The sequence below is a fragment of the Rhipicephalus sanguineus genome, chromosome 7, assembly GCF_013339695.2.
Source record: "Rhipicephalus sanguineus isolate Rsan-2018 chromosome 7, BIME_Rsan_1.4, whole genome shotgun sequence".
NCBI lineage: Eukaryota > Metazoa > Arthropoda > Arachnida > Ixodida > Ixodidae > Rhipicephalus > Rhipicephalus sanguineus.
Window position 1 is genome coordinate 160,385,198 of NC_051182.1, and position 27,723 is coordinate 160,412,920.

Below are 27,723 nucleotides of genomic sequence, written 5' to 3' on the forward strand. Positions count from 1 at the left end.
TCTTTTCTTTTTCTTTCTCTTTCTCGCATCAATTCCGGTATCATACCGCGTGAAAGGCTTGCCTGAATCCAGGGACAGCCGTGGTCGAAACAAAAGCCTATCAACAGTACCTCGGAGCAACAAACTCTCAAACTTGAGCGGAATGCATGTTAAGTGCCCGCTCGGAAAGAAGGTGCGGAGTGAATATCTGGGAGGTCGCCGGTGCGTTGACTCGAACGGCTTCTCCGATACCAACGCGCAGTATATAGAAAAAGTTGCGCACACGCGCGAACGGGTACGTACATACATTAAAGCTGCGGATCGGATTCCACTCGAAGGTATAAGAAGCAAAACAAAAAAGAAATTAAAAGGGCTGGGGTTTGTTTTTCGAAGGCTCCGTTTCCTCTCCGATTCTTATCGCCTACGCGATCCTCTCGGCTTGCGAGCGGGTTGCGTGTAATGCGAGAGCGTCACCCGAGGCCTCCTCTCTTATCCGTTACTTTTTCGTGGATCAGTGCACGGAACTGGCCTCTCGCTGGACACTGTAGGGACAGTCACTCCTTAATATAATATACAGATATGTATATTCTTTTTTTCAGTTCACTGCGTATACTGCAAAGTGAGGCAGAGAGATGCATCGTTAAATACGTACAGTGAGTGCTTGAGAGAGCTCGGTGTGGGGCTGGACTCTTGTATTGAAAGGCATAGGTATGCGCAGGGTTGTCCATTAGTGGGGAAGGGGGGATCGAAGTTCCGCTGAAGTGAACCCCTCCCCCCCCCCCCCCCTGGTAGCTGACTGGCAAACACTGAGGTCCTTGCGATCAGAACGCAGTAAAAACGAGAAATTAGGAGGGGCGGCAGCCTAATCCCACCGCCCTCCTCCCCCCCCCCCCTTTGGCTCTACAGCCAAGTGCTCTTGTTCTTGATAACAATTAACGATAAAGGTGCACGCTGGAAAAAGTAACGTAATCATTGTAGATAGGTATATGTGGTCGATTTTGTCCCGTGTCCTCGCAATAGCCAGGCAACTCTACTCAATCAATCAGTCACTATATGCCTATCGTGATGTGGGCGAAGTGCTGAACTGTGGTCGCTGAACATTTTGTGTCGATTATCGCCTTTGTTATTCGTGGCCCATTAATAAAAAACTGTTAGCTATTACATTAAGGCATGCCCAAACGCTCTCCCGCATTCATTGTCCTGCAAGAATCACCCCCGAGCCCAAATTTCCTAACCCCTTCAAGCCTGCATGCAGTCCACAGACAACGTTTCGCTTGCCTCAAGCACTCGTTCTGTTGCTATAATAGTACACAGCCTCTAACAGCACTGCCCCGTACTGCATCGTTTTGGTGAGAAGTCGGGTGTGTATACGCGAGCCTATCGCGCGATAAACATCGCAATGTTTGCGGAATGCAGCGCTGTTCGGGCGAAGCGCACGGGCGGAGGGACACTCGCTCGCTTGACCCGTTCCTTCCGCGCCGAGGCGTCCGGGGAAAAAAAAATACCGTCGAAGAATCGCTAGCGGTGTTGTGCCTCGCTCGAACAGGAAGTCCTTCGAACGAATCAACACAGGAGAGGAGTGGACTGGACTGCCGTTTATGCATTCTCTCAGCTTCATTTACCTATCGTCCACCGGCCCCACACCATCTGGAACTGAAGGAACAAATAATCAAAACGAAGATAAGAGTTGTCAGCTATGCTTACCGCTCGTTATGCAAACGGTGAAGTGAGAAAAAAAGCCTGCGTAAAACGAGCTCCCGTTATCAGGCTGCAGGCGACGTGATGCTTTGCGCGGTGTCCAATATCAATGAGCAGACGTGTACTGCAATCAAGAGAGGTATAACTGTCAGCCGCAGACGTTATTTAGGGGATAATAGACAGCAGTGTTTGTTTCATTGTTGTTTTATTTGTTTGTTTGCTTTTCTATTCTCGCCAATAGCCGAGAGAGCGGGAGAAGAGGACGACACCCAAACCGGCGTACGTGGCTTCCACGAATCAAGCTTGTAAAATTCATTTAAGTGGCCGTAGTAATCAAGTGTACTTGTTTTTACAGCTAAGCCGTGTATGGCTAGGGTTCCGTGTATCTTTCGTGTGCGTCAACAAGAAACGTGGGTGCCACACAAATTGGCCAAGCCCAGGGGCGTAGCCAAGGGGGGGGGGGTTAGGGGGGTTCAAACCCCCCCGAAATTTTTCAGTTTTGCTTGCGTATATATACATGCCCACATACATACGTACGCACGAACATACATAATGTATGGTTGAACCCCCCCCCCCGAAAAAAATTTCTGGCTACGCCCATGGCCAAACCCCACCACCGATCGTGCATAGATTTGACTTTGGCTATATAAGAACGTGTACGAGGTTACACCCGAGCCGGTCCGTGTGTACCATAGCGACTACAAGGTCATCTTCACAACCGTTACGACCAAAACCAACTGGTCAAGACAATTAATGACCACCGATGAAGACAATAAAGGACTTCGTACATTTCTTCAAAATCCTGCGTCACTTCTGTGTCTTGTGCTAAACAACTTCGCTGGTCGTTCACCTTCACAAAGTAGAATGGCTCACAGTTTCTATAGAAGAAAACTATGTCTTTTTTTTTCATTACTTTTTGTTCTATTGATTTTTGCTTCGTCTTTTGTAGCCTGAGAAATAAGGCCAATGTTGACAAAGTGCTTGATTACAAAGTTACTATGTCACGTACCTTCACCAGAAAATTTCGTACTACGCTCCGAGAGATGACTAGCAGGAAATAAAATTCCTGTCGAGGTTGTGGGGTCGAATCCCAATTGTAGACACAAGATTGAAGTAGCTCTGACGTACATTGGCAGTTGGGCAATGCTCGCCTCGGTGAAGGCGAGCACATTCAAACTAACGCGTAAGGAAAAACAGAATGTATTGTACGGAGTGGGCGGGTGGACGTCGAAAAACAACAGGTAGTCAAAGTTTACCTTGAGAAATACGGTACGCGCTATATATAGACTATTAAATATTGCGAACACAGAATGGAAGATACCACAGGACAAAGCACTGTCCTTTCTTTTCCTGTCTTGTCCTGCCATGTCCTCTTTATTATTCTGCTGCTTGACCAAATGTATACTAACCAGCCCAAATTAACGCGTCATACTGTCTTCTCTCACAGCCCTAATGTCACTTTCGGACTCGGAAATCAATCAATCAATCAATCAATCAATCAATCAATCAATCAATCAATCAAATCTATGATAATTCAATTTTATAAAAAGAAGCGGCCCCATCGATGCGGTCCCTTCTTTCGCTTTTAACCATTCAAGTCATCAACAAACCATTCAATCATCTCAATTTTGCGAGTCATTCTCGTGAGCTTGGTATAAAGGGTTATCATAATCATTCATGTCATTTATCACTCAATTTGTGAGTCATTGTGTCGTGAGTTTGGTGTAAAGGGTTGATACTTCGGCATCGGGGTCATCGTCATCACCATCATCATACGCCTGCAGCCAATCTCTCTCCTCCAATATCGCATCGACCATCTGGAAACAACGCGGAACGGTTTCGCGAACTGCACCTCTTTAACGTCACCTCCCTCATGATTAATGGTTCGGCTGCTTAAAAATTTTATTGCCTTCTCGATTCGCATCGGGTTTCCACAGTGATTCCCCGTGCATTCCACCGGGCGAGTCCGTTGACCAAGACAATCGCGAACGACGTCGAAAGCGTCACCTCGTCTCAGGTTTTGCTTCTTCCCATCCACACTATACATTTTTCCCCCTTTATGTGCACAGTGTACACGGGTGTTCCTTCCTGGGGTTACTTTCACACCACTCCGTGAGGTCGCGCACGCATCTCCAAAGATACGGACCCGTTCCTTTGCCCCGCACACATAGCAAGTACCGGTGAGTCGGGCTGTCGCCGCACGTACGACTCGTCTTGGTTCGTTTTGATTGCGGCCCAATCTTTGTTTCTTCAACCCTTCCTTCTGTTTCTTGAGTATAGTAATCTGTCCTGTCTTTTTGTTTGTTTGTTTGTTTGTTTGAGCGGCAGTAATCTCAAGACCTCTGAAGTTAGAGAGGCACTTGAGCCGGTCCAGGACCGTTAGTACAAGGTCGTCCTCGCCCCAAATTCTGGAGAGGGCGATGGATCGTTAGTCTTTTATTGCTTTCGCATTCTCGATGCCGTTTTCTTCAACCCTTCACAAGTGCCATTTCTTGATCGCTTCTTCCTTCGCTCAAGGGAAAACCAGATGTCGGAGCTTGCCGTTAGTTTGGGGGTTGTCCCCGCTTAGGCCTAAAGGACATTAAAAGAGAGGGAACAGTCCAGGTGAAGTCCTTATTGCCGTACTAGCGTGTTCTGGTTCTGTGTGCCCTAAGGTGGAGCAGCGGTGTGTAACGTTGGGCGAGTTGGGGTAGCGGGGTCAAAGAAAGACCACGGAAGGAAGGAAGGAAGGTTCACGACCGACCCGACTGACTATCCAACGGCGTACCTCGCTGGTTACGAGGGTCAACAGACGCACAAACACTCGCAAACCACAACAGCGAGTATACACACAACTACCAGCCGCACCCCTACGGCATTTCACTTCGCATCGCGCATGCGCGTACCACGAGAGAAAGATATGTGCACTTGTAAAGAAAGAAAAAAGAAGCTACGGCGTCAAGGACATAATGGCGGAGTTCACGGCCAACAGCGCGACCGTTACGACGGACGGACAGAGAGACGTACGGGTGGCGTCGCCTCCGGGCAGCTTTCTTTCTTTTTATTTTTTGTTCGTTTATTCCTCGCTGCTTCGTGTAAAGGGCGGCTTTCATTTGCATGTAACACGGTGTCGGGGCTCCCTTCTCGTGTGTTCGCCGTCAAGTGCGCTGTAAATTCGGTGGTGTCGTGGCGGGGCCCGCGTGCAGAAACTGTCTTCGCGGCGGTGGCCATTGCTTGCGACGCGCTTCCGCATTTTGGGCCGGATTCCGTGCACGTCGACTGTTGGCTGGCACCACCGCGGGAGGGTTTCGCAGGAAAGTTTACCCTTCGATAGGCTAGTCACTAGTCTTCACCTCGGGCTTCGGATGTGGATTTGACTACTGTCGGCCACTGCAACCGGCTATGGCGAAGCGACGGTTTCTTGTAATGCTAGGCATCTGCCCTGAAGATCAGTCCAGATGATTTTGTACTACAGTCGTCTGCTAGAGGGGCACAATTACGTTAATGGCTTCCTGGGCCGGTTAGGTAGGCTATTCACCAGTCTTGATCACCTCGGGCTTCGGATGCGGCTACTGTCGGCCACTGCTACCGGCTGTGGCGCAGCAACGGCCTCTTGTTGAGTATTGCTTAGGTATATGCCCTGCAGCTCAATGTAGACGATCCTGTACCACCGTCGTTCGTTAGAGGGGCACAGTCACGTTAATGGCCTCCCTGGCCGGTTAGGTTTATTATGAGACAGTTCTACAGATTGGCTTCCTCCTAAAGGTGCTGCATGGTTGTTCGCCGAAATGAATGTACTACTATGCCGCCAATATATCCGTCCTGCTCTGTTTTATCTATCTATCTATCTATCTATCTATCTATCTATCTATCTATCTATCTATCTATCTATCTATCTATCTATCTATCTATCTATCTATCTATCTATCTATCTATCTATCTATCTATCTATCTATCTATCTATCTATCTATCTATCTATCTACGTCAGGGCGCTCTCCTGATCGTCTCCGAGGGGTCAGTGTATGACGAACACGACTCACTGGTCATGACATGAATAACGCGAAACGCCTGTCGCGTACGTCATGAAACACCTTTCCATCAGTCACGTGTGGCACATACCCGCATGCCACAGTTCATGTTATGCGGGTATGCGCCACAGCTGATTGACAGTTTATCTACCCAGGAACGGCGAGAACAGACATTGGTAATTTAAATGCGAGAGCTTTAAGAAAAACCTACATCGGCAGCGTTGACCCGACGAATTAATGCAAAGAATAAAAATCAGAATCCCAGCAGGAATCGAACCCAAGCATTCTGCGTGGCAGACAGGTTTTCTACCACAGAGCCACGCCAGGTCAAGAAACTGCTTTGGAAAAAGACCCTATGCAGGCGTAATTGTGGCTGTAGCGCTGGCTATCTAATTTTACAACAAAACAATAAACACTAAATATGTACTCCTATGATACAGGCGTCATGTCGCGTTAACGTCAGTTGTGGTTACAGTGTTGGCTCCGCTTTTATAGCAGTCTAATAATTTGTATTCCTAATATTCAGCAAGTAATATTCAAGTGTTGCTCGACCCCCGAGGAATACGCTGAAAAAAGTCACATCATTGCACCGTAGCGTGCACTTTGTTTCGATAACACAAACGTCTGTGCTCTAACGTCTGTGCTGTGGTATTTGCGCTATTCTACCGTAAGAATGAACCAACTCGCCCAACAAGTCACCTTACTGTGCTCTAACGTGCGTGCTTGAGTCGGACCATAAGTTACCATTTAAACGTAGTGTAGTGGGCGTGCCTCGTAAGCCCACGATGGGCACACAACTCCTCCATTTACAAAAACACGTCGATCCACCTCGTAACGCTTGGCTCAAAGCGAAAAAAAAAATGCAGCATAGACCAACTGGCTGCCCGCTTCGCATGAAACCGATGCCCACAAGGCGTGGGATCTGCCGAATTTTTTTTTTGTCATCGTTGTTGTTGTTGTTGTTGTTGTTTTGCAGAATACGAGCGCTTCTAACCTTGCGAAAATGTTTCCGGAAGTTGCTCCGCCATGCGAGCGCCGTATATTGTGCTCTTTGTCGGTCGGTCGGCAAGGACAGTGTCGCGACAAGCGTTACATAAGCAGATGTAGGCCTACCACCCTGTGTCCTCCGGTTATAAGATTGTTACTGTAGTACTCGCAAAGAAGCCATTGAATGGAGGCCTGAAGGAAACGCTGGCGTCGGGATGTCCGTAACCATCCTCAAGGACCACTTCCACTAACGTTCTTTATTCTGCGCCCTTCAGAGACAAAGAGTTCATGCGTACATACATCTAGCGTCGGCCTTTTGACCCTGTCGCCAAACAGGGTTAAGAATCATAACCGCTTCACGTTTGTGTCCCTTTGCTGTTCGTCGAAATGGGTGGAGGACGGTGTGCAAAGAGCATCCCCCGAAGCGTTAAGACGCTGGCGTTGAGTATAAATGTCAATTGAAATGTGGTTTAATTGTCAGTATAAATGAGGTAGACAAAATCCCGACCAGATGGGATTCTGTCACTCTTGATTTCGTTGCCTAAGGCAAAAGCCTTAGATACCTCATCAAACGCGAAAATTGACCGTCGGCATCCCGCGGCCTTGGCGTCAGCGCGAGTGATGCAAAAAACCACCACGAGATGACTTCACCATACTACATCACACATGACCAAGGAAGAAGAGAGAAGAAATAGTTGAGAAGGAAAGGCGGGGAGGGTAACCAGTTTAGGAAAACCGGTTTGCTACCCTACACTAAAGAGGGAAAAATCTAGGGACTTTACCCTACACATAGGAACAGGGTGGGGGATATTGAAAGATGGAGAGGAAAGAGAGAGGGGAAGGCAGTAAATGTGTGACGTAACCATGACGTGACATGATGACGTCGTCGCTTGGACAAAGGAGGAGGAGGAGGAATGAAAGGCAGGGAGGTCAACCAGAGGCGCGTCGGGTTTGCTACCCTGCACTGGGGGGAAGGAAGAAAGGAAGGAAGGAAGAAAGGAAGGAAGGAACGAAAGGATGGAAGGAAGGAAAGGAAGGAAGGAAAGGAAAGAAGGGAGGGAAGGAAGGAAGGAAAGAAGGGAAGGAAGGAAAGAAAGAAAGAAAGCACTGCCATGGTAAATGTGTGCCTGTCTATTACGCGCGTACAAGCGATCGCCTAACCCGATCGATTTTAAAAACGGTACCAATGCCCGTGTCACTTTGCTAGCCTTCGACGCGTAAGGCCCGGGTGTGAGGATTGTCTCTTCTGAAAGCGGTCTATCGTCCTGTTTGGGGAACGATTAGCCGATCACGGAGGCAGTGCGAAACCAGGTGGAGTGCAGAAAGCTTGCAACGCCTCCGATCCTGGAGGCAGTGCAAAACCACGTTAGATGGGAAGAAAAAGACTGCTTTCGCCTTTGAATCGTCTTAGGCGAATGCATAAGGGACCCTGTTATTGTATTGGCCTAAAGGAAGTATGCTTGGAGCACGCAATAGATCACATATCATCTTCTTCTTCATAATCATCATCATCATCATAATCATCATCATCATCATCAGCCTGTCTACGCTCGCTGCAAGGCAAAGGCCTCTCCCATGTTCCGCCAATCAACCCGGTCCTGTGCTTTCTGCTGCCATGTTATACCTACAAATTTCTTAATCTCATCTACCCACCTAAATTTCTGTCTCCCCCTCACGCGTTGGCCATCTCTTGGAATCCAGTCAGTTACCCTTAATGACCACCGGTTATCCTGCCGACGTGCTACGTGCCCGGCCCATATCCATTTCTTCTTCTTGATTTCAATTCTATGATATCCTTAACCCCCGTTTGTTCCCTGACCCACTCTGCTCTCTTCCTGTCTCTCAAGGTTACACCTATCATTTTCCTTTCCATCGCTCGCTGCGTCGTCCTCAATTTAAGTTGAACCCTCTTTGTAAGTCTCCAGGTTTCTGCTCCGTAGGTAAGTACCGGTAAGATGCAGCTGTTATATACCTTCCTCTTGAGGGATAGTGGTAGACGACGATTCATGATTTGATAATGCTTGCCGAATGAGCCCCATCCCATCCTTATTCTTCTATTATTTCACTCTCGTGGTTCGGCTCCGTGGTTACTACCTGTCCTGAGTAGACGTACTCCTTTACAACTTCCAGTGTCTCGCCACTTATCGCAAAGAAGGGCGTACGGCAGGGAGACACGATCTCTCCAATGCTATTCACCGCGTGTTTACAGGAGGTTTTCAGGGCCCTAGATTGGGAAGAATAGGGATAAGAGTTCATGGAGAGTATCTCAGTAACCTGCGATTCACTGATGACATTGCATTGATGAGTAACGCGGGAGACAAACTACAGCTCATGATTATTGAACTGGATACGGAAAGTAGAAGAGTAGGTCTGAAAATTAATATTCATAAAACTAAAGTAATGTGGAACAATCTTGGCAGAGAACAACACATATCTTAAGATAATGTTAAAAATAATTCCTGGGGCTTATATAACGTGCCAAACTCGTGATAAGATTATGAGGCACGCCAATGTGGTGGACTCCAGGTTAATTTTTGACCACCTGGCGTTCTTTTAACGTGCAGATAAACACACCTGTGTTTCTTGCATTTCGCCCCCATCAACATGCGGCCGCCGTGGCCGGAGATCGAACCCGGGACCCTCGAACTCAGTAGCGCGACAACTTACGTGCTAAGCTATTGTCACGGCGGGTTGTGACAACGCCGTGCAGTCGTTTAGTTATTATTATTATTATTATTATTATTATTATTATTATTATTATTATTATTATTATTATTATTATTATTATTATTATTATTATTATTAACAATAATAATAAGCTCCGGCTACTCCTTTTCACATATAATATAGCACTTGAACATCACAGCAACGAAGAAGCATTACATAAAAGAGCGCTAGGGAGAGTTCATGTAAGTCCATTCGCGCAGCAACAAGAAAAATAATACAAAATGCAGTCCAGTCGCCTAACACTATAGTTCACATAAAATGCAGTTACACGAACACCGTACATGCTGCAAATAACACTACACAACGTCCAGTCACGTTACAGCACTGAAATTGGCAAAGAAGCCGCAAGAATCTCCACTCTTCTCCTTCTGCAGAGGTGCGACGCCCTCGTTGGGGACTGAGCGGTGACGTCACGATTTCGTTTTCTTCCGTAACGCGTGAAAGCACCGTACGCTGCACGGTGCTTGTCGCTGATTGCATTATAGCTTCTCGGTGGATGGTCGCACGGAAATACTTGCCTATACTTGGGCGAAACGAAGCGCGTTACTGCGATTCGCTTGGCAAGGCTCTTTGGACCACCTTCGTTGTTTCATCTTTCTTTTTTTCTTCTCTGTGTCTCAACTATTTATTTTTTTACTGTTCTGTCCCAGGGAAACGCGGTTTCAAAGGAGAAGCCGCAAGAATTTCCACCCTTCTTCCGAGGTGCGACGCCCGCGTTCGGGGACGTCTAAGAGGTGACGTCACGATTTTTGAGTGACAACCGTGGCCGGCGGTCAGGCGACACTTCCTCGGCAGGAAGGTGACCGCTACAGACGACCTCACCGCCGGAAAAACGTGCTGGGAGGCCCCCACCCCGGGCGTTGATCGAACACGGTGGTAACGGACCTGCGAATCTCCCACCGAGTTCTCACGACACAAGACCTGCGTCAGCGGCGGCAGCCTTCTAGTACAGGCAAAATGCCTCGTACCTACATGATCACGTTCAATTACGCGATGGTCTGTTTAGCGGTCGGAATAGCACCTCCGGAGACGTTCGCCTGGCCACGTGATTAGCATTCTGCTCCGCATAACGTTGGCGATACCCCGAGGTGGCTGCCTAATACACGCTACACACGCACAGGACATGTACATGTACACGATAACATGCTCCCAGAGCGTCTGGTTTTCGCATGTGTTCTAATCCACTGCGGTGGTTTCAGTGGTTACGGTCAGGGACGTCGCCAGGAGGGTGATTTGAAGAGTTCAACCTCACCCCCCCCCCCCTCTACGCCACTCCCCCTTCCGCACACAATTTCTAGCCACGCCCCTGGTTACGGTGCTCGCCTGCTGACACGAAAGACGCGGGTTCGATCCGGGCCGCGGAGGTCGAATTAATGGCTACGGAGGCGAAATTCTAGAGGCCCGTGTACTGTACGATGTCAGTGCACGTTTAAGAACTTTAGGTAATCTGAATTATCCGGAATGTTCCCCTACGGCGTGTCTCGTAGCCTGAGTCTCTTTGGGACATAAGACCGCATAAAGCGACTTTGGTACGAGTGAGGGCTAAGAGCGCATTCGTTCTGCCCAGGTAAGCGAGGTGGTTGACTGGTTTCAATGAACCCCCTCGCTTACCCATATCAACGACCTCGAAATAGTCAACCCAAGAATGAGCATAACAGTATAGGCATAGTCCAGACTTAAAGCTCATTCTCGTACCCTTCTTTCTTTGCCTCTTGTTCTCTGATCGTACTGCATGGAGCATGGCACGTCAAGCAATGTGTGCATACTATCTTTAATCTCCTACGTTAGGTAGCACGATTTCACTTGCCCTAAAAACTAGATCAATCAGAATCTAGATCAGAAACTCGATCAGAATCAGAATCTGAAACTAGATCAGAACTCAAGACCACTGCATTTGTCAAGCTACCTTTAAAAAGTTGGCCTAAAAGTATTTGTAATTATTTTGAATGTGTTTCGATCGGTATAGGCAAAAAAAAAAACGCAATGATTTCAATGTTTAGGCAAGTTCGCACGAAGTCTTGAAAATATTGTTCAGGATGTTGTGGCATCTGTCATCGTCGCCTGCAACGCAAGATTTGAGCGCTTTGTTCAATTGTCTACCGGGCACACTTTGCAGAATTCTTCTCTTTTTGAGCTTTTACATTCTTATCAGCTTAATTGAATGGCCACTTGACCGCTATTTTCATTTTTGTTTGTCATATTTAACTATGAATACGAGGGCTTAACATCCACACATAAGTCGAAGGAAACACAGCGCCGACCAAAAGTAAAAATATATTCTTAAAAAAGACGTTTCGGCTCCCACACGGGAGCCTTTTTTAAGAATATAAGAAACGTCTTTTTTAAGCATATATTTTTACTTTTGGTCGGCGCTGTGTTTCCTTCGTCTATGTCTTTCCCCGGCCAGGCCGGTTTCCGCCAAACTCTCGACTCCACACATAAGTCATTATTAACCTCTTCAAGTAGAAGTGTTTCTCTATTGAGTTCTGCGGTTGGCTAGTTAGAGCAGCGCTGTTTCTCGCGTATTTAAGTAGAAGCGGTTCGAGATGCCCCCGAAGGTACGAATTAAGTGATTGGGGGGTATAAATGCAGCTCATCAGTAAAACAGATAAATAAATGTAATAGACACACTTGGAAGAAAGCGATGACTAAGGCAAATCTAGAAGAGCGAAATTGAGATTTTTTTTGAAAATCACTATCAATACGAGGACGCGCAAGTTTAAAGATTTGGGCAGTGTCGGAACTCCGTTCACGGGATGTGTTCCTGAGAAAAAAAAATATTTTTTTTCACAAATCACTTATGACAAGTGCCTTAATTATACTTGTTGAGATCGATTACTTCAAGCGGCAGACATTATACTTGGTGGGGTGTCGAAATACATTATCAGCAATTTTTTTTTAAATCCCGCACGTTTTAATTAGTCTACTTTATGACACATATTTCAATTTTGCAAGTTGTAGCGCGTGACTTCAGAAAGTAGAGCGAATTTTCAGGGCAACCTGAGTTTCCAGATTTTCATTGTAAAAGTGTGCTACGAAATGCATGGTCGTTCTATAGTTACTTCTGTACTGCAGTGCACGAAACGGAGTTTTGTTACAAAGGTAACTGGAACAACAGCGCATTTATAACGGAAGTTTGATTGCGCGCGTCTCAAAATCTGAACTATCCTCAAATGTTATTCCACTTCCATATTCCATGCAACCTCAGCAGCTGCAATCCGTGAATTGCAATCTATACGTATATGTCATAATGTAATTGACACTTAAAGAGTACATGTTAATTGGTTTGTCGATTCTGCATTTTTTGCAACTAATGTCTACTGCAAGGAGCAATCGAACTGAAGCACTAAATTAATTCTGTCTGTCGAACGCGACTTTCTAAAATTCTTTATTTTTTTCAAAAAAAAAAAAACATAAAACGATATATATGTATACGCTACTGAACGTTTAGGCCCATAATTTATACTGATTCTCACAGTCGCTTGCTAACATCCACGAATGTTTTGAAAATAGTTGTAGCCATTCATTTTGTTTTCCGGTGGCAACTGGCGTACACTGTAGGTTTATCATATAGACTGAGAGATTTGCTGTTGGGGTGGTTAGTCCGGGTTTAATTTGCATAATCATAGTTATAGCGCAACGCGTGGACAGATGTTAAAGATAGTACGAAGAAGAGACGCGAAGAATTCAAGGGGCAAATTTGTTTACGTTGGTTGTCGTCATCATCTCTTGAGCCCGAGTCACGTACGCGCATGCGAAACAACCCGAAGCAGTGACGTCACAGTGAAATTACAGCCACGTTGCAGTGCCGTTTCTGCATTTATAAATGCCGGTGTGACTCAGGCTTTGCGGACAACAATCATGGTTCGGCAATGCCGGATTCACGTGGCTTGCGACAAGAACGCTATCGTTTGACCTCTCGCACGTGGTTACATCAGCACAGTTTAAGTGGACACTAATGAGAACAATTTTTCTCGTATTAGTAAACTACTCTTTCACGATACCAAAAACCATGCTTGCTGCCAGAACACGCTTGGTAAGCGAGAAAACACGCAAAAACAAAATGCGGGTGGAGACGCCACCGTGGAGTTCCTGCACCAGTCGCCGTGGCGTCATAGATTTTTACGGCGTCTACTACGCATTGCGTAGTTCCTAATCGGTAAAACTGAAGTGCATTGCCTTCTGGGGAAGCCAGAGACTTGACATATCAAGTTTCAGAAAATTTCGTTGAGCCAATATGGCCAAGATACGAAAAATCACTTTGAAATCCGTGACGTCACCATCGGCAACTTCGGCGGGAAATTTAAAAGTGAAATTTTGACATTGATTTTCTCAAAAATTAATAAACCTATGGTGGTGAAATCAACGACACTAGAGTTTCAGAGTATAATTTAACAGTTTAATATAATTTGTTTCACTTTGGTGTTCTTTTAATTAGACTGTGGATTACGGTTTCGTTAACTCTTCAACGTATGGTCCATACAGCTGTTATCCATCCTTCAGTACAATAAACCGCACGCCGTTACGATGACGCAGTGGTTACGGTACTCGGCTGCTGACCCGAAAGACGCGGGTTCGATCCCGGCCGCGGCAGTCGCATTTCGATGGATTCGAAATTCCAGAGGCCCGTGTACTGTGCAATGTCGGTGCACGTTAAAGGGGCCCTGCAAAACTTTTTCAGTGTGGTCAGAAAACGCTGCCGATCGGTAGTCGAGGCTCCCGAGAACACGCGAGCCAAGCATTGTAGCGCCGCACGCGGCCTGGAATTTACAATTAATTTTAAAGTCAGCTTTTAGAAATCGCTCCCTCTTCTCTCTACTAATGATGCCATATAACCAAACTACGGCGCCATATACCCAAAGTGCACGGCCGTTGGCTGATTTGAGCGTCGCGAGCTGCATAGTTACCGTGGCTGCCGCGGGATGCCGCCAAGTTCCCAAGCGCGCGCTCGCGATCACACTGAAAGTAAGCCGCGCATTCTAAGAAAAAATGAAAAGAAAGTGTTCAAGGTCACGGTGACGAAGGGACGCATCTTGTTGCCTCCCTGTCATTCTCTTCTCTGCGTAGCTTTCAGCGCGCTCGCTGGCACGAAAGGGGAGAGAAAGCGCTTAAAGCGTGCGACAAGTCCCTGCAACTACGCTCGTACATGACGGATTCTAAAAAATTTTACGGCAGTCGATTCGTGAGGCAATAAACTCTTTTAATGAAGCCATTAGACGATTACTTAGAGAAGTGTTGCAGGGCCCCTTTAAAGAACACCACGTGGTGGAAATTATCCGGAGCCCTCAACTATACGGCGTGCCTCATAATCATATCATCGTTTTGGCGCGTAAAACCTCAGAAATCATTGTTAAATACAAGCAACCGTTTAATGTGCGGCGACCACAGCAAAATGTTCGGTTACGTCTTGAAAGTGTTCACATGTGTTCGCGGACCTCACGTCCATTCTTCGTGTGATGCTCATCCTCGTGCAGGAACACAAGGATGAGCATCACACGAAGAATGGACGTGAGGTCCGCGAACACATGTGAACACTTTTAAGACGTAACCGAACATTTTGGTGTCAGTGTGCAGTTTTGTATGGAGCAGTACTCTTCAGGTTTTCTCCTTTTTTTTCTTCTTTTCGTCCCTTACCACCCTCCTCCTGTGTAGGGTAGCAAACCGGGTGCGCGTCTAATTGGTCTCCATGCCTTTCCTTTCCCTCGTTGTCTCACGTGCTCTTATCTTCCCCAACGTAGTTTGAAAAATTAAACGCAAAATCAGTAGTTATAAAACAGCAACAACTATTGCTACTGCTACAACTACAACATTCGATGGAGGCGAAAATGTTTGAGGCCCGTGTACTTAGGTTTAGGTGCACGTTAAAGAACTCCAGGTGGTCGAAATTTCCGGAGCCCTCTACTACGACGTCTCTCATAATCATATGGTGGTTTTGGGACGTTAAACCCCAGATATTATTATTATTATTATTACAACCACTGCTACAACAACTACAACAGCCACTGCTACAACAACAACAAAAGATATTTCTACATGAAGATTATTACTATGCGGCATATGTGTCGCGCCGTCGTGCGTAGCATGAACAGAATGAAGAAAACAAAAAAGAAGGGGGCGGGGGGTTAGCGTGACGTCTCGATTATGAGACGACACGTAGTACAAAGAAGGCATTACGTAAGAAAGATATGCATAACCAGTGCGGCTTCGCTGCTGTTGCTACGGTGCTTCGACTTCAAGGATCAAATATATTGATACACATGCAATTCAATGATCGGAATGAAGTCGAATGGGGACAGCGTCACATTTTTCAGTCTTTTGAAAATTTCGACTGCCGCGTCACAGTAATATTTTTATCCTTTCGTTATTTTCGCTGATTTTCGTTAGCCTTGGATGTTTTATTTCTTAATATTCTGTTTCTTTTCCTCCATCTCCATGACCCATTACAAAATATGGTTGGAAGTTGCATAGGCAAACATTGTAGCCTGAGCACTGACGGTAAAGATGATAGCACATATCAGGGGAACGAAAGCAAGCATAAGTAGCTAATATTTGAGTCGAGGTGTAAAAGAAAGGTCAACAGGATATAGATAAACAACTGAGGCTATTGGGAAGAACTATACCGTCGATAACGGTAGAGGACTGTATGATGTGATAAGATTAGCATATTTGAAGGAACTGGTTGAGGTTCACTGACGAAAGCGAAGCGCAATTCAGCATTACTGTAACATTTCTTTGTCCCACAGTTAGGAGGCTCAAGCCCCCTTTATGCATGTTCGTGCGTGTGTATGTGGTATGTGTACCCGTATATACACATGCAATACGTAAATATTTCGGGGGGGGGGGGGGCGAGGGGGGGCACGATTGAACTCCCAAACCAACCCCCTGGCTACGCCACTGAGTGGTTGTGTTGTCTACCATTTCTTCCTTTACTTCCACTTCCGCCTGTGCTCTGCTTCTTCCGGTGCTCGACTTACTATCCGTAGTTGTCGTCCACTGCTTGACCGGTCGCGCAAGTCGGCTTCCCCGCATCACTCACGAGAGGAAGGAAGGTCTGGGTCGCCGGCGGCGAAGGCATTGACCGTCAACCGCGTGACGATGCCACCACGCTCGCTTTCAAACTCGCCGCTGCGTCGCGCGCTCGCCCAGGAAGTTACCGGTCCGGGTTACGTTCGCCAATCGGAAGCGGCCAGGGCCAGCCAATGGCGTGGCCCCGTTCGAAGCAGAGGGTGAGGAGGAAGCCACCTGGAGGAAAGGGGGTAAGCGCACGGCGGCTTTTTATAAAACGGGCACCGGCATCACTTCACGGGTCGTGCGGAAAAAACAGGCGCACGCGCGCGCTGTACACCCCCGGAACAGGCAAGGCAAGGCAGGGAAGCCCACCTTCCACACACACATACAGTCGCGGTATCACAAAAGGAAGAGAGCCAACGCGCACCACCAATTCGAGGTGGCCATGACTTTAGCCAGTACGACTCGCGTTTGACGTGTGTGCTTGCAGCGTGAGTGGACGTGTGAGTGCGGGAGACTTGAGAGCTCCTCAAGAGGAAACCACACAGTGCTCGGCGGCATCACGTGACAGAAGAGAGCACTGCCGAAACGTCGTCGTCGGCGAAGCGTCGTCAAAGGTCGGTGGCACTCTCTAATTAACTCCAAAGACCTCGTTTCCGTTCTTTCTGTAATTGTTCGTATTTTAACGTGTCAAATTTTATTGTATAATGAGCTGTCGCGGTCCGAAGTTTTCTTTCTATTTCGCTTTGTTTTGTTGTATATCATGTAAAACCGTATTAATTTATATTCCTGTATATGTTACTGTAACTTTTATTCTGTTCACCTTTCTGTACATATTTGTACGCCTCCCTTTATTTTTAAAATATTGTACATACTTTAAAGATTTCAGTGCATTACCGACCTTACGCAATGCAAAAAGGAAATGATTGTCTCGTCCATGTTTGCAGGCAGTATTTAAATATACTGACTTTTCAGGAGGCACCACTGATGTTTCGTGATTCTATTAACACAGGTCGCACGTATAGAAATTGCAAATCAGTTCATCCTGGTAGCATACTGAATAGCTCAATCGGTAGAACGCCCGCCACGGGAAGGCGTTGGTCCTGGGTTCGATCACCGAACCGCAACAAAGTTTTCAACTATGCATTCTTTAAGAGAAATGCCTACGAATTTCCTTGTAGTCTTTTGTTACAATCTTGTGGTCGGCAGTTTTTTTCTCTTACATACACATAGAAATAGAGTTTATAAATTAAATTTCAGAATAACGAAATGAAATTCTGAGGTCCTAACGTGTCATAACCGCGATAGTTTAGGTGCGCCGTAGTGGAGGTTTCAGGATTAATTTGGACCAAACAGGGAATCGAACCCACGTCCTCGAACTTAACAAAAATAAGTTGAAGGAGCACAGTCCACACAACGTAAGGGAGAAACATTCGTATTCATACAGCCTTTCAACGTTGTTGCTCCGTAGTAGAATGAACGTTGAAACGGAGACAAAAAAAAAACAAAAAAACAATGGGATGGCAAAAATTCGTTATAAGTGATATTCCTCTAAAAGTGACAGCGTTATGCGGTTATGGAAGTACGGGAACATTGAGCCGCGTGGGGTGTCGGGATGATGTCCGCTTTAGTGGAACTCGCTCCTTTAACTGCACATTTCGTCAAATTTATAAACATTGTTTACTCAGCACATTTGAAGGGACACTAAAGGGCAACAGTGAATTAGTTTAGACTGATAAATTGCTCTGAAAAATACATTGTTGATTTCCCCACCAGTTTAATGATAGATGAGGAAATAAACGTGTCAAGTATCCCTTTTAAATTTCCCGCCTATATCTCCGATGGTGACGTCACAGATTTCGAAGTGTGTTTTCGTATTTTGGCCACGTTGGATCAACAAGATTTCCTTAAACTCAGTATGTCGAGTCTCCGGGCCCCTCAGAGGACAATGTATTTCAATTTTACCCAGTAGGAACCACCTACACCTTAGTGGACGGCGTCAAAATCTAGGACGTCACTGCGACTAGTGCAGGAGCTTCAAGGTGGCGTAGCCACCCGGATTATCTTGTTGCGCGTTTTTTCGCAGCAAACGTGGTGTTCTTGGTATCGTGAGAGTCATTCACTAATTCAAGAATAATCATGCCTGTTTAGTGTCCGTTTAAGATAAGAGTCAATTAACTGTTTTTGAAACATAATTCAATTAAATGTTAATGAAGATTAATCCAGTTTATTAAAGTAGCTTTCTGATATGAGAAAAATCGTCTTTCTCTTCAGTGTCCCTTTTAGGAAAATGTAATGAAAGGACACTGGGACCGTGTCGGTTTTTTTTTTCTTGGTGGGGGGGGGGGGGGGCGGATGGGGGGGAGCCTTATGAGGTGCAGAATAAGCGCTCCGTCTGGTATTCATGGCCTTCTATAGTAATCTTGAAGTGCGTAGAAAGGCAGTAAGAAGATAACTGGTGGTACACCATGACGTCCCGCTGTTTATCTAATCTCAGTCCACTTCTTCCTCGTCTGTGTACGTAGGAAGGTGTCAACTAGCGCTTGTTATCTAGTCTGTTGCTCTCTTTCTTGGCCGCTGCTCATTTTTTTTCTTTTTTATCCTGCATTAGAGGTGAAATGCAAATTATGCGCGTACTCTGAGCATCTTGTACACTTTGGGTAATAAAACCCTGATAGTCAGAATCCGGACTCCCTACCCCTTCACATTCATTACAGCATGCCCCATAATCAGATAATGAGCTGCATTATCATATTCAGCCCATTTTTATGTCCGCCGCAGTACGGAGGCCACTCTGAATAATCTCCAATTTACCCTATCTTATGCGAGATACCATCATGGGGAAGTAGCCGAGGACAGCAGAGGGTAGTCCAGTGGTTATGGAGCTTGACTGCTCACCCGAAGGTCACGGGATCGAATCCCGGCCGCGGCGGCCGCATTTCGATGAATGCAATATGATAGAGGCCCGTGTACTTAGATTTAGGTGCGCGTTAAAGAACCCCAGGTTGTCGAAATTCGTCTAAAAGTACGGTGTCTCTCATAATCATGTAGAGCTTTAGGGGCGTTAAACCCCAGCAGTTTTTATTTATATTACACGACAGAGGGTTAGATGGAGTGACGAAATCAAGACGTCCGCAGTCATGAATGAGTTTGTGACATCAATATTTGTATTTTCGAGACGTTCTTTTGTAATGTCCTGGAGTTCTTTTAACTTTCACGGGATACCGAACGTCTCAGTTGTATGTATTACACCTTTCCTTCTAAAAAAATTAACGTCCTGCCTGTGTAGGGGTGGCAAACCGGAAGCGTGTATTCTTGACTTTCTTTTCTTTACTCCATTCCATTTCCGCCTCTCTCTGGTGTAACTTTGATAATGACACTTGATGTGTTATGCTCAACATCCTATGGTGTTTATTTTTTTTTTCGCCAACTTAGAAAGCTAAGGAGTTGCCGGCGGATGATTTCTGTACCATCATGTCTTTATATCAACAATAACAAAAAAAAAAAACGTTCGGCACGTTTTAAAACATTTCAGTTGCCTGAATTACTTCCCCCAAGCTAAAGCAACAGAGAAATAAAGGTTAGGCGAAATGCAGGGAGGATTACCGGAAAATGCAGTTTGCTACCCTGCTCTGGGAAATAGGTCGGAAAGAAAAACCTCGCATTATCATTAGTTATGGTATGAGGTACAAACTATAGATCCACAGTTGCTTGTCTACTTGTAAGCTTATCTGCTTGTCAAAGACACCGGCGAAGGAATTGGTTCGCATTAACCTTCAATTCATCTGCGTGGAACGCCACGCAGACGGTGGTAAAGACGTTCCGCGCCAAGAAAAAAAACTGAAAAAAAAAACGCGGACAGTCGTCGCCTCTCAGGAGCACATTGATCACGCATAAGCACTCGATTACTTCGACTGATACCGCTGTCTCTCTTCATCTTGTTTTTTTTTTTTTTTACCTTGTCACACGAAGACATACTTCAGTGACGATGATTTTTGCCGCTTGACTCGCTACCGTGTTTCAAAAGGAGGAGACACGTATATCTGTCACATGACAGGGACAAATGGACGTTCGAGGAAAATTGAGATAACCAGTTTTCTGATGTAGCTCCTTCGAAGAACTTATGAAACGGCGCCGTGCACGAGCGTGTTAAAGCTGGACAGCGGGGAGTTAGCGACGACCTGTGGATATTCGCGCTTAGGTATGCAAGATTTTGGTCGATGAAGTAGAGAAAGAAAAAGAAACTAATTCTACAACTCTATGCGCTCTATATTATCTGGCTTATCGTATTTGGCAGGTTTAACTTTCTGGCCGAGTTTGTGGCAAACATGTAAGGGTGACCTTATTAGGCGGTCAGCACGCATTAGATGAGTGCGCTCAGTTTTCTGGATGAGAGTGATGCACATTTTTTTATTCGTCTATTTGTTTTGCGCTCGCTCATTTTCTTAATGCTATACTGTTCCACAGTCTGGGTAGTGCAATTTCGTTTTTCGTTGTTCGCTCAAGCGCTTGCTTGAACTCTTTTGGGTCGCCTCCGTAGTGAGCTTTCCTTTGTAGAAGCGGTAATATGGCTTGACGGCAGTGGCGTTACACTGCTAAGCAAGAAGCCGCGGGTTCGACTCCCCGACCGCGGCAGCCGCATTTCGATCGAGACGAAATGAAAGGCCACTCGAGTGATCTAGCTACACGTTAAAGAACGCCGTCCTTGCGGCGTTTGCGTGATTCGGCCAAGTGGCCGGTTATGGATAACTCCATGGCTGAGCCAGGGCCTAGTGGATTGTGCGGTAGGCCTAACAGGCATGGAACTCCTGACGACCACAAGTACTAAATGAAACGCGAAGAGCCTACTGGCTAGTCAGATTCTGACGTGACGTTTCAGTATTTATAATGCATCGGCACTAAAGCTTTCGTCTTCGAGTCGTCTTAGCGATAGAGTCAGACACCCTCGGAATTTTTCTTTCGTCTAATTTGAGGAAGTGCAAGAAGAAAACAAAAATATTATCCAGTGTAAACCCAGGCTGGCTACCTGTGCATGTGAAAGGGCTTCAAGGAAATAAAGTGCGTTGCTCATTAAGAACTTATGGGCTGCGTGACAAATCGTGTAAAAAGCAGTAGCGCGACGCATCTCGTTAATTTGCGCACGTTTAAACTTAACTCTTCTCATACTTCTAATGCGTGGAGTATAGTAAAGGTTATTCGTAAACCTTGGCACCGTGATTGCAACCACACTAAAACCGGAAATCATCGATCTGTCTGAATGGTTTCTTGGCAGCGGCATCTTACTGTGTGTAAAATAAACATTTTCCATTTTCGTGGGAACAACGCGAACGTTGGTTTAGGTTGGCAGATACGACATTCAGCGCCCGTCCTCGTTTTCGTTCTAAGTGTTTGTGTTCTTTAAGCGCTGCATTCTAATGGATCCGTACCAACGAGCTCGCCTCAACACCCTCTTAAGTCACGACATTCCTTGTCCGAAGCTTTCGTGAGATGAGAATTGTTGTGTAACGCCACAATTAATGACCGATAGTAGTCATGCCCTTTATGATCGTGCGCCTGTTTGTGTGTGTGCGTGTAGGTATACACACGAAAATTTGAAAAATTAGGGGGGGGGAGAGGGGGGCGAAGCCAGTGCTCCCTTGAACCCTCCCGTCCCCCTCCAAATGGTGAAGACTCCCTTTGTGGCGTATAAGCAGCGAGTGTACACTCTAAGAAAAAATCGAGTATTTGGGGAGTAGATTGCTCGCGTTTCCGTTCTTGAAAACCTGGCACTCGCCACTTTTCTATCAAGTACGCTATGTGACGCTGATAGCGCGCACGCTGTTCGTGACCGGGAATTGCCGGGACCGCGGTGACAACGCAAGGAATATACGCGAGGTATATGACGATTATAGGTGTGCGGCAGAAATACTCCACAAATACTCGATTTCTTGGAGTGCAAGCTACGGGTGTAGAACCCGAGGGAGTGAAAATACACCCTTCCAGGGCGTAATTCAGCGTCTCAGTTTGCGTTGCGCGTGCTTTTCTTCAAAGCGCACTCTTTCTCTCCCTCTCTCTTATTGTTCGCGCAATCTCTCGCAATTACCGAGATTCTTCGCTGGCTGCCGGACCGTATACACAGGTCGCGTGATTGTTCGCACAGCACAGACTTCCCTCCCGCTGTGCCCGACCTTATACGAGACGAGGGGGGGCGAGCGCTGCTGCCTTGAGGAACCTTTGCGGACCGGCCACCTCTTTCGCATAAACACCGCTAACGTAATCACTTCCCCCTGAGCTTCGCGGTGTGTATATATACCATATTTTCTCGCACATAACCCTCACAAGTAAACGGAGAAATGTGCTTAAAAGGTGGGGGTGCGGCTTATATATATGCAGGGGTTATAGCCATAATGTTTCTTTTTTTTTTGTAGAGTTAATGTTAGGGGTTCGTGTTATGTGCAGGGGCGGGTTATATGCGAGAAAATACGGCATATATATATGGACGTATATAGAGACGCACCGCCACGGTGACTACGGCAGGGTCGCTCTCGCTTAGAAAGCAAGAAAACGCCGTGGAATTCACGTGGGAAGGCGGAATGAAAAGAAAACCTAGCGCGTGCTATCAGGATTATGAAGTAGCAGGATATTTACGCGTGGTTTTACTGCGGCGTGACCTTTCCTTTCTTTTTCTTTTTTCTCGAGAATCGTGCGACGACTTATATCTCTCAACACTGTTCGATCGATTCCAGTCGGATCGCGGGTGTTGAAACACATCAACACCACAGATATTTCTTAACTTCACATGTAGATTTGTTAACGCATTGAAAACAAATTGGCAAAACTCACAGGGTGCATTCGCCTAAAACGACTCGAAGGCGAAAGCTATCCTCTTCTTTTTGGTCTCAGTCAATGTATTAGTCCTCTCCCCTCCCCCCCGTCTGGAAGCTTTCTGCCCCTAACGTGATTTCGCACTGCCTCCATGATCGGAGGCACTGCAAGCTTTCTGCACCTTACCTGGTTTTGCAATGCCTCCGGGATCGGCCCACCTTTGACCAAGCGACGATGCCGTGCGATGGCGTAATCATGTGGCGTCAGGATGACGTCACAAATTTTGGCGATCTGTGACGTCATAATGACTTCAAACGTTGACGTCATCGCGTGTTGATCTTTTTTTTCGTCACTCGCGTTGACGCCGCCGACGCCGATGGTCAGCATTGGATGAGGCATCTAAGGCCTTCACCTTGATATTGTCTGCAAGGAATTACAAGAGGGCAAAGAGCTTCCCGAACGTCCGGTGCCGATCTGCACACAACACAACTCCCTCCAAAATGTCCGTGCACAGATACACCGTGACTCGCCTGATTTAGCCAACGTCTATTTTATTTTCTTATTTTTTTTCCTTTGTGCTCGAATCGGCACGAGAGAGAGCAGTCATTACGATGTCCCTCCTCTCACCTACTTGGATAGCCGCCCATATTGGAAAGCGTCCCGACAAAGTTCCGCTTCTCCGCTGACCGTAGCCGCAAGCAGCTTTGTTCGTAAGGGGCTGTCGACAGCGCCAAGATAGATTGGACCACATGACGCAGTCTATCTCGACCGGAAAGTCATTTACGCCAACGGAGTTCGTTCTTTGACAGTTGACTAACGTGTTTCTCCGTGAACGAAGGTCTTTCTTTTTTCTTTTTTCTTTTTTTGTGAGGCACCAGGAGGTTTTAGAGGATAAACTTTCTACTTCCTACCCCACACCACGAGCTTATGTTTGCGAAAGGTATTCGCGTTTCGTAATGTCCTGCATGCTTCTGTTTGTTTACAAACCTTAATCCGCTACTTTGTCATTCATTTCTTTTTCCGGGATCTCAATAACAAATGGTATGGTGCCTCACTTGTTTTTTTTTTTGTTTTGTTTTGTTTTTTGTTTTTTCGGTAGTGTGAGGATTGGTGTATCAGTCACGTAAAGCATGTTATCACTCTTACCAGCTATTTCCTCCTTTTCGTGATTTTTGAATGCATTTTGTGTATGCCCATTAATATTCGCTATATGCACATTAATATTCGCTTCAAAAAAAAAAAAGGTGACGTCACTGCGCTCCCGAAAGAATGAATGACTCAAAGGCCGTTATGAATGAATCGCAGGTTTACTTTCGCTATCATTATCATATCGCCATCACACTCGTCAGTGACGCAGGCAACCGGCGTAAACATGTCTAAACTCAGCGTGAACCCTTGTAAGATTGTCTTATAGCCATGTAGCAGTATAGAGGCTGATCTTTCTTTCTTTCTTTCTTTCTTTCTTTCTTTCTTTCTTTCTTTCTTTCTTTCTTTCTTTCTTTCTTTCTTTCTTTCTTTGTTTCTTTCTTTGTTTCTTTGTTTCTTTCTTTGTTTCTTTCTTTCTTTCTTTCTTTCTTTCCTTCTTTCTTTCTTTCTTTCTTTCTTTAAGGTCAGTGTGAACAATAAACTGAATAAAAAAACTGCGTTTCAGATATCCCCATTGCCATTATGCGATCTGCATTTTCATGATTGGTCGTATTGACCTTGTTTTGTAAACATAACCCTCACCACTCTCTCCGAAACGTTTTCTTCAAGCCGGAAATTTGCATTCGTGATATCAGCATCACAAGTGACCGCACACGCCAGCCGACTTGTTGATGATTGGCCACCGACTTCGAAAAATCAGCGTGTTGCGCGTAGTATGGAAGCTGACGTCCGGATGCTTACGTCATTGAGTGACGTAACACAACAAAAACTGCGCCAGATACTAGGCGTGATCGTGAAGAGGCGCGAAGGAGAATAACGGCGAAACGGAACAAAACGAACGAAACGTCGCGTAGCGGGAGATACCACAAAAGCCAGCGGGAATGCATGTTCTTTCGCGCGCTCTGTTGGGGCTCGAGGGAGCGTTTTTTTTTTTTCGATTGTAAATTACACCGCGCGCCATACGGCTCCGTGACCGCTGGGCACCCCGTCGGGCCCACGAAGCTGGAAAGATAAACGAAACAAAAAGTAAGTAAAACGGAGGAGGGAGTAAAAGTGAATCTTTTCGTCAGCCGTACCTTTTATTTTTGTCTTGACCGTCGCGGGCGCTTGAAGTCACTGATTTATGTTCTGATTGATTGTGGAGATATCCACCCAGGTTTACGTCTGGGCGCGAGCCTATATGAAGCCTTTGGTTTTAGGGATAACAATGGAAAGCTGAACACACCCGCGGTAGAAATAGGTAAGAGACGGTTAGAGTATTGGTAGCTGAAAATTAGAGAGAAAGGACAAGAATATTGGAAAAAAATAAGCACATTCTGCCGTAAAGGGCAGAGAACTGGGCTGAGAATTTACGTTCTTTTCCTTGTAGTAACATAGATTTAATTGAAGCAGAAGCATTAGGCCGGCATGAAAAAAAAATAAAGGAAAACGTTTCTTTTTGTTTGTCGAGCCTGGCGGCACACTTGTCACCACCCCGTTATGAAGGGGACGCTCATAGCATCCATCCATCCATTAATTACTTGTTTATTTATTTATATTTTTTTTCTTATTTTATTGATGCTCAGCTTTAGGCCACATCAGATATGCTCGCCTGATACAAAGGCCTCAGCCTCGCATCGTCATCATCATCAATGCGAAACAGAAAACCACACATCGACAAAACACACACACGAATCCCCCCCCCCATTTTCGTCTTCTCTTCTACTTCAAATAGGAACAGTAAAACAGTAAAAACTTCGATTCCGCGCATAGGCATGCGCAGGCAGGGTTATCCATTGGGAGGGGGGGGGGGGCGACGTCTTCCCGCTGACCCCCCCCCCCCTCCCCCCGGTTGTGTCAGAAAAAATACGAGCTCGTCAATGGATGCAAGAATGGAAATGAAGCGATGACGTCATTCCGATAAAGGCCCGCCATTGGTCCTCGGCGTTCTGGGGTAAAGGCGGGAATTCATACAATTCTCTTAATGCAACCATGACAGTGCCTTGGTCGCCATTATCATTAAAAAAATACAGTAGCCATAACCCTGCGCCTTAAGAAATGACGTGAAAGTTCCGACTCAGTAAAGGTATGAGGCTGAATTGGCACTTGAGGGGGGGGGGGGGCTTCCTTCCTGCCCCCCTCCCCCCATGTGCGTGTCTATAATTCCGCGGATCGCCGAGTTTTTTACGTCTCGTATTCCTGGCGCTGCGCTCATGAATCCCTTCACCGCATCGCTCCTGGGCTGGCCTGTCTACCCCCATCGGCTGCATTCTTGGCGGCGAAAGCCCCCGCAGGTAGGAGAAAGTGAAAGTCGCGTCTTCCTTCTCTGCAAAAGGAAATAAGCGAGATGCAAAAGAAATAAACATAACAAGAAAACATCCGCGGGAGCCGACGTCCGTCGCTTTGGCTGTCCGTCTCCTGTTCGGATACGGCGAAGAAGAGAAAACAGACGGCAACGAGCAGACGACGCGTGCACGGGGCCAGTAATCCCCGGCTCGGCTCGGCTTGATGCCGCCTATTACGCTACGATTATTCCTGTCATCTTGTCTGCCGCTATGGGAGTAGGTAGGCTTCGTGCGTTGCTGTGCGGTGGCGGTGAAGGAAGGGGCGAGAGAGTCGGGCGTTTCCTCTACGTTGCTTCACTCTCTCTCTCTTTCTTTGGCTTCTCTTTAATCTATTTTCTGTTCTCCTTCACCCTGTGTCATCCTTTTCCGTGGCCGTCGTTTGCATCGTGCCGAGCGCGTGTGTGTGTGTCAAGAGGGGTCTGGGACATCTTGCGCGCGCTTCTTTTTTCCTCGGAAGCGTCGGTCATGATTTGTCCTTCTCTTTTTATATTCCCGCAGTTTCGGGTAATGTCTTCGCTGGAAGTATAGAGGGATGGATAGCACTATACCTCGCCATTCCCTGAAGCCTGCTGATTCGCCGAGAATGACCGAAAGAAACAGTTCTTTGCTTGTACGCGCGTGACTAGCAGGGCAGCAAACACTTAAATGGACACTAAAATGAGACAACTTCGACTGATCAATGATTAAGGCGAAAGCCTTACATGCCTCATCAAACGTGAAAAGTGACCGTCGGGGTCAACACGACTAATGCAAAAAAATCATCACGTGATGACATCGCCCTATGACGTCATCATGACTTCACAGGTAAAGTACGATTCAGACAAAAATGATGGCCTTCGTCCTAGAGTCATCATAAGCAACTGCATAAGGGACCATGTGACTTTTCCTCCGATGCTCTACTGACGTTGATTTCAGTCATAAGTTTATTAGTAGAAGTGAAAACCAAGGTGAAGGTCTCAATTTTGAATTTCGCGCCGAAGACTCTTCATACGAATGTCAGCGTGACGTCACTGATTTCGAAGCCCTTTTCAGTGTCTATGTC

The 27,723-nt window shown here is 46.3% G+C and overlaps 1 protein-coding gene across 1 annotated transcript in view; it reads left to right on the forward strand.

Moving 5' to 3' along the window:
• Positions 1 to 16,783: 16,783 nt before the first annotated feature.
• LOC119399218 (uncharacterized) overlaps positions 16,784 to 27,723 on the forward strand; it is a 100,460-nt gene continuing 89,520 nt past the window's right edge. The window contains exon 1 of the mRNA XM_049417580.1: positions 16,784 to 17,024. The gene's annotated coding sequence lies outside the window, so the exon portion shown is untranslated. The remainder of the gene's footprint in view (positions 17,025 to 27,723) is intronic.